This window comes from Temnothorax curvispinosus, unplaced genomic scaffold, assembly GCF_003070985.1.
Source record: "Temnothorax curvispinosus isolate PA1 unplaced genomic scaffold, ASM307098v1 QBEX01003126.1, whole genome shotgun sequence".
In the NCBI taxonomy this organism is placed as follows: domain Eukaryota; kingdom Metazoa; phylum Arthropoda; class Insecta; order Hymenoptera; family Formicidae; genus Temnothorax; species Temnothorax curvispinosus.
The window spans coordinates 6,465-14,367 of record NW_020212906.1 but is presented as its reverse complement, the minus strand read 5'-3'; the positions used below and the strand labels follow the sequence as shown (position 1 = coordinate 14,367).

The following is a 7,903-nucleotide window of genomic DNA, read 5'->3' as shown; positions in this document are numbered from 1 at the left end:
ATTTTTTAAACTATTACAGATAGACTAATTTTGTTTGAGGCATTTGAAAGCACATAAAAAGCACATAATTCTAGCATAATGAGTTTTTTATTTTATATGTAATTTTAATGAGTGGGGGTGCTAGCTTACGTTAAGCCAGCACCCCCAGTTTCAATTGCAATTTCCCACAAAACCGCTCGAGCACAAAAATCGTGAATAGAGCACATATAATTAACGCATGAGAGCACTTAATTTCTGCATATGTGTTATTCCGTTTTTTTATGGGGGGTGCTAACTTAACAGACATAAATACATTATGTTACTTTTTTACCTTTTAAGATTTTTTTCTTTATTTACGGATGTTTGCAAATCTAAGCCATTCCATTATAAAGTGTTCCAAGTCTTTCTCTGTATTACAAGGAATTGTTGTCTAATAGCCTCTAAAACAAGAAGAATTCAATATAGTTTAGATAAGAAAAAAGTTGTAATTTAATATATATATAATTTAATTATAATAAGCAGCTTTACTTACGACTTGTGTAAAAGCTTCTTGATCATCTTTTAGCATTTCTAGTATCTTGTACAGAGTTTTCCTTATAATATATTGTTCACTGATGTTTATCTTAGCCAGGGTCAAATTTTTCAAATGGTGGTTTTTTGAATTTGATACAACAATTGATCCCATATGTTAAGACATATTCATTGCCCTGTACATATAAAATACGCTTACAATAATATATTTATATACTTTAGAGTGTGATAGCACATATATGTGAAAAAATATAGAAATAAATAAAAAGTCAGTTTTGGTCTTGTTTGTACTGATCGTTTGTTACATCTATCAACTTTATACTAATTTTATACTAAATTACTCTTACAGTGGTACATGCAAACAATGATGTATTAAAGCCGTACAATACTTTAACAAATCGTCTTCATGCATAGTGTACCAGCTTTATACGTTATCATTTACATATTTCGTCAAATTTTGAGGTTATTTTATAGAAAGTTACACTGTTTGGTACCATTGAAATAATAGCATTGACGAACCTTGATGATATTTTTAATGTCCAAGGACAAATCTATTATAGAACATTAAAAAATTAATTGATATTTCCTCTCTTTTGTAAATCTCTCTTGTAAATTGGAAAATGAATCCTACATCACCAGCTACTATTCATAGCACAATAAATAATTATAGCACGTATGGTTAATTGAATTCTTATCATTAATATACAACTTTTAGAATATAAATTATTACTTATATATAAATATGCTGTAAATAAAGAGCACTCTGCACTCCTCGATTGACACACGTGTATACGTACTCACGCATCGTATGTAAGATAATCATGTACATCATGGCTGTCGCGATGAGCGTTGCGCACAATATAAAACGATACAATTGTATAATACTTTTCTTTGAATATTGCTCAGCCTCGCGGCCCGAGTACATACATCAAGAATATGTTTGATCCTTAATACTTTGGTATATTTCTTTTCTTCTGCAAATCTCTCTCTTATATAGGTCAAAAAATAGATCTTGAATCACCAGCTACCTATTTACAGCACATATAGATAATTAAGTTCTTATCATTAATATGCAAGTTTTAGAATATAATAATTACTTACTCATATAAAAATGTTGTATACAATTAAAAGCGCTCGACAGCACAAGCACAAACATACGTATATATGACACACTCACGCATCATACGTATGTAAGATAATGCGACTACAGTCTCCAGAACTATTACTGCTTCCGATGGGCTGTCGCGACAAGCGTGCGTCTGCTCATGATCTCGACGCGTTCAAACAGCTAAAAATAATCGGCAGTAAATTGCAAGAAAATAGCAAATAATTCCACTATATAGCTTCTACCGATACCCAAAGAACGTTATTTGTAGTTAATCTAAATTATAGGTTATAAATAATCATATCAACTACTATTCATAGCACGTATGGTTAATTGAGTTCTTATTATTAATATACAACTTTTAGAATATAATAGTTACTTACTTATATATAAATATATTCTAAATAAAGAGCACTCCGCACTGCTCGATCCACACGCGTGTATACGCACTCACGCATTGTACATACGTAAATGTACGCATCATGGCTGTCGCGATGAGCGTTGCGTACAATATAAAACAATAACATTCTAACAACAGAAAATTAATATACTACCAACGTTATTTCCAAGTCCAAATTACAAGGAACTTTGAACTGTTGCATTGATCTCAAATAAATGTCAGAGTAACATTTGAAAAATATTTTCTGTAACGTTTTTAAAATATTTTAACAACATTCAGAAAAATCATATTACAAAATAATATTTTTCAAATATGTGTATAATATTATTAAAAAACGTTTAAAAAATACACATAAAGTCAATATTTCTAAACGTTAATTTAATGTTCCTTGCTTACTGGGATCACTCGCGCGGAGCTACGCAAGTAAGATTATATATTTATCACTTCCTGAAAAATAAAAGTAGAATTAACTTAGTGAAAAAGTTACTTATAAATTATAACGCGGCAAACTATAATGATTTTATTTTATGGAGAGTATATACCGAAATACATTACATTATCTTTTTAATGTTTTTTTCTTTCCTTATGGACGTTTGGGAATCTGAACCACTCCATTACAAAGTGTTCAAAATCTTTTTCTGTACTCCGAAGGAATATTGCTTTAAAAGCTTCTGGAATAAGAAAAATTCAATACAGTTTATTGTTAGATGAAAGAAATAAATAATGTTAATTTAACGGCAATTAAAACTTATGATAATTATTGAAATAACACAAAAGTTTCCGGAATAGTTGACATATATACTAAAACGATCTAAAGTATTAGTTTATGGATATATATTTTTCTTTTATTTCGTAATAGTTATTTGTGTAACAAGTGAGGTAAGATGAAAATTCCCAGGTGCGGTTACCGCACTCGCCTTCGGCTCGTGCGTAAACTCCGCACCCGGGAATTTTCATCTTTACACACGGCTTACACTCCCTATTTTATGTTGCAAGTGCCTGGAAAGTGGTCTATCACGCACGCGTAGCGTGCGTAATGGGGCACTTTCCATGCACGTGTTGCATAAGAATTTTTAACGTGTGTGTGTCCTGCTTTTTAACGATGATTGCTACAAAAAAATAGGAGACAATTTTAATAAATTCTGAGACATAAATATAACATTTAATACTGCAAGAAATATATATATCTCTTAAAAAATTACTTACTTTTAATGCTCAAAATTGTGTGCGCGTATCTCCAATTTTATAATTTTTTTTTTGGCCAGTCCATGAACACATGGAGGCTAAGTCATCAGAAAATGTAACACTCAAACTTCTTCTAATAAAATCCTTTTCATGTTTCCCTCCAATTAACATAACCTTGTTCACCTAAAAAATTTATACTTGTAATTCTATATTATATATTTATTTTATTATTTTATTTTATTATTATAAATTGCAAGAAAAATAATTCAGAAGACTTTTAAAATATAATAACACATATTATAGGATATTATAGAACATATTAAAGGACAAGATTCTATTTGATCGTTTTATACAGTTGAATAGATTATAGAGATAATTAATACAAATGCATTTTTTTTATTTTTGAAGGACATACCATATTTAAAAACTTTACCGACAAAATTCTACCTTTTTTTAGAAAGTTTACATATATCGTATTGGTTGCATAAAATTATAAATGCTTTTACATAATAAAAATAGGTGTACATCAATTAGAGCATTTGCTAAATATATCACAAAAATGATTAAAAAATTTCAAAGTAAAAATCTCGAGCTGTCAATGTAAATATTTATCTGTTTACAAAAATTGTACAACTTTTATATATTATCAGTATGTTTGCTCCGTTAAAGAAAATTGTAAAAAGTTATTACTGTACTATACTTCAATTAAATTTAAAAGCTTAAAAATATATGAAAAATTTGCAAAAAGATTTTTATATATAAATACTTAGGCTGGTATTCATAGTTATTTAAGACCGTCTTAAGTTCAATCTTAAGATGTCATGAACCAATCACAGAGCCGTATTAGCGTCTTAAGACATTACTTAAGACGATCTTGAAGACTATGAATACCGGCCTTAAACTTTCTGCTAAATATGGTAAAACCACTGATCTATATTATAACTGGATAGTGAATACCCTACTCCCACCCCAAATTTTATGAAGCAATATGAACGGCCGCCATGTTGGCCGCAGCGGGCACTTCGGGCGTCATCGGAAGCCGTCGTGAGCGTTCGTGAATCGCCGAGTTTGAAGTTGCACACAGATAAAAAATTTAAAACCGCTTAATGTTGTTAAAGTTAGTAATTTGTAATCGGGTAACTTTTTCGTTGTCAAAAATGAAAAAGAATTGCGTACATTGTGGAAAAAGCGACAAGGGTGAAGATGTGCCTAGGTCTTTTCACCGGTAAGTATATATTATAGTATCTAATTTATTATATATATTATATATAAATCAATGGCAATCAATCACTCGATATTAAATTATTGGTTATGTTGAATAATTTATTGCTTTTTGTAGTTTTATTTTCACGTCGTACGATTTTTAGAGATAAAATACATTATCTATATTATAATTAATCCGTGCATGAGGTAATGTCGTGAAAATTACAAATTGAGTGAACAAAAATAACTATTACAAAGTTTGTCTTTTCATTCAGATTGCCAACGAAAAGGCCACGAGAACTGCAGTCTTGGCTGAAAAATCTAAACCTAACAGAACAATAAGCAGCCACTCGAAAATCTGCGATTTATTTCAATAAATGCATTTATATTTTACACAATTGTATGTATAAGAGTGCGTTCCGTTTCATGCATGATGCGCATAATGCATAATTTATCCTTGTTGTTCACTAAATATTAAACAAAGATAAGTGATGCATTATGCGCATCATGCGTGAAACGGAACGCACCCTAAATTAACTGTAAAAACACAACTAAAGCGATTTTCACTCCTGTGTGCAACTTCAAACTTGGCGATTCACGAACGCTCACGACGGCTCCCGATGACGCCCGAAGTGCCCGCTGCGGCCAACATGGCGGCCGTTCATATTGCTTCACAAAATTCGGCCTATTCACTATCCAGTTATATATAGATCAGTGGGTAAAACAAAGCAACACACATTTATATATAGAAGATCTATATGCATAAAAAACTAATTGAACAATGTAGTGTGAATGCGTTAGTACTTATTTGATATGACGTTTAGATGATTTTGTCCGTATGTTACTGACACTTTTAGAGTTTTTCATCTATTTTTTCATCTAATAAATTGTCATAAACAAAAAATATATGCATATGTTACGCCACAATCAAAATCACTATAAACACAGTAGATATAGATAATGCGCAATTACTATCTTTGGTATAGGCACTACATTGAAAATAAATACTGGTGATCTCTTTGTCGACTTTAAATTGCAAATATTATATTTACTACTCTTGGAGAGAAAGGGAGAAAGAGGGAGAGAGAGGGATGGAGAGGAGATATCTCTTACAGTCTTTTCTCTTTAATTCTTAAATTTTCAAAGCCTGATTTTATTGTATAAATTTATATCTACTACGATTATGTAACTACTAACCAGAAATGTTATTTGTAAATGTTTATAGAATTAATTATAATTGTGATAAGCAGCTTTACTTACAACTTGCATGAAAGCTTCTTGATCAGTTTTTAGCATATCTTAAAATTGTCAATGAAAGATAAGGGGAGATATTGTCCAATCTTTGTATTTTGTACAATACTTTCCTTATTGCTCAGCCTCGCGGCCCGAGTACATCAAGAATATGTTCGATCCTTAATACTTTAGTATATTTCTTTTCTTCTGCAAATCTCTCTCTTACATAGGTCGAAAAATAGATCTTGAATCACCAGCTACCTATTTACAGCACATATAGATAATTAAGTTCTTATCATTAATATGCAAGTTTTATAATATCAAGAGACACGGTAGTGTCTCGCGCCAAATACACGCGGAGCGAGACCGACCGTGACTCTTTTACGTGACGCGACGGGTTGCGAGTACTCGAGATGTTGAGATCTCGATAACGAGTGAACGGATCAAGTTCTAAGTATAGGCTTGATCGATAGCTTGGGGTCCAATTAGGGAGGGTTTCTCTTATAATATTCCGCTACGTGCCCTACGAGCGGAGATATTGCGACGCAAAGTCCAAATGTGAAAATTTATTTTTAAGATACGAATACTTCTACATCGACCGTCTCTCATCTCAATATTATTATAATTATCAGAGAAACGTCACTTTCACTTTTTCGACACTGGCGGCTAGCAGCGTTAGTATCGCAGTGCAGTGCAGTGCAGACAGTGCGTTTGTTTAGCGCGCTGTCAGTCAGTTCATCAGTTAACCTATTCATCAGTTAACTTATCTCGAGAGCACTCGAGAGACACGGTAAGTACGAAGTACGCGCGAAGCGAGACCGATCGTGACTCTTTACGCGACGCGACGATTAATTACTGTTATACTTATTTTATTTACTGTTTATTACTACGTTTACGTGAGTGTTTATACATACAAGTTAATAACCTATTATATTATTTTTTATATTGACGGCAGGGAGCTGGTACTGAGATCAAGGAGCCTGTTCACACGAGGCGTTTCTGCGATTGCGATTGCGGCCGCGCGTTAATAACGTTTGCACGAGCCGCACGCGCGTACGCGAAACGGCAGTAACACCGTATCGTGCCGGCGATATACTGAATTTAAATTGCTTCGTGCTCTTATCTGGAGATTTCGTATCCCTACATCGTGTTACCATTGCACCGCTGCCGGAACAGAAGGTTCTCTACGCTTGGCAGAAAGTGACGACTGACACGTTCGATCCCGACTTCGTTGATCGCATAAGAGCTGGACTCGAGGTACGTTTCCGATTTGCAATTATAACAGTATCGTGCGATAAATGTTGTACCCAATTATAACCTCAAATGAAGTTGTGCACGTTGCTCTAGTAACGCTGTCTGTAAAAATTTGCGTGAAAGATTATATATATATATATCTTGATATATAATTATATTAACACATTATTTTTAGACGTAGCTGTTGATGAAAGAGAATTAGATGGTGACTTAATTTTGGGAGATATAGGTCAAGGATTGCCATTTAAAGCTGGTACGTTTGATGGGGCTATCAGTATTTCTGCGCTTCAGTGGTTGTGCTATGCAAGCAAAACTTTGCACAATCCTACAAAACGTTTATATCGTTTCTTCTCAACGTTGTATGCATGCCTGTCAAGAAGCGCAAAAGCAGTGTTACAATTCTATCCAGAGAACGGTGAACAGGTTGAATTAATCACAGCACAAGTCACTAAAGCTGGCTTTTATGGCGGTGTGGTTGTCGATTTTCCGAATAGCGCAAAAGCAAAGAAAATGGTCTTGGTTTTAATGACCGGAGGAGCTGCTCCGCTTCCAAAGGCACTAGGCGTAGAGAACGAAGATAGACAAACCGTCGCTAATTCAAGAAGGTTTGATCCTCTCGTTGTCCGTTATTTTATTGTTTTGCATTTGCAATTATTTTAAATATTTCTCTAACTATAATGTTAATATTACGGTAATAATAGACAATATTAATAATAAAAGATCAAAGAATGAGTTCAATATTTTATATTATTATTATTATTCTTTACGTAAACATAAATTGTGAAATACTCTGTTGTGCTCCAGTAGGTAATACTTTTTCTAATTCTTCATGATCCAACTACTGGTATTTTACGTTATTGTTGATATCTCCATCCATATATTTGGCTAAGAAATAAAATATTTTAGCACCATAACTTCCTTGCTCGCAAAGCTTCTTAGGATATTTGTATTTGTAGAATCCGATAGGTGCATTTCCATAAAACTTTACTTTTATTGTTGCACCACATGTATCT

The 7,903-nt window shown here is 32.8% G+C and overlaps 2 long non-coding RNA genes and 1 pseudogene across 4 annotated transcripts; 1 reads left to right on the top strand and 2 right to left on the bottom strand.

Annotated features, from left to right (window-relative positions):
* Nucleotides 1-331: 331 nt before the first annotated feature.
* LOC112452249 lies at nucleotides 332-1,392 on the bottom strand. Of its 3 annotated transcripts, none has more exons than XR_003040479.1 (4): nucleotides 1,308-1,336; nucleotides 1,030-1,061; nucleotides 512-686; nucleotides 332-419 (listed from the first exon to the last, which is right to left on the bottom strand). It is a non-coding gene; the product is annotated as an uncharacterized LOC112452249 (long non-coding RNA). The 3 variants fall into 3 exon arrangements; XR_003040480.1 differs by having other exon boundaries at nucleotides 1,312-1,330; XR_003040481.1 differs by lacking the exon at nucleotides 1,030-1,061 and having other exon boundaries at nucleotides 1,241-1,392.
* Nucleotides 1,393-1,454: 62 nt separating this feature from the next.
* Nucleotides 1,455-1,883, bottom strand: LOC112452248. Its single transcript, XR_003040478.1, has 2 exons — nucleotides 1,612-1,883; nucleotides 1,455-1,538 (listed from the first exon to the last, which is right to left on the bottom strand). It is a non-coding gene; the product is annotated as an uncharacterized LOC112452248 (long non-coding RNA).
* Nucleotides 1,884-6,959: 5,076 nt separating this feature from the next.
* On the top strand, nucleotides 6,960-7,574 carry LOC112452250 (annotated as a pseudogene).
* The last annotated feature ends 329 nt before the right edge of the window (nucleotides 7,575-7,903 follow it).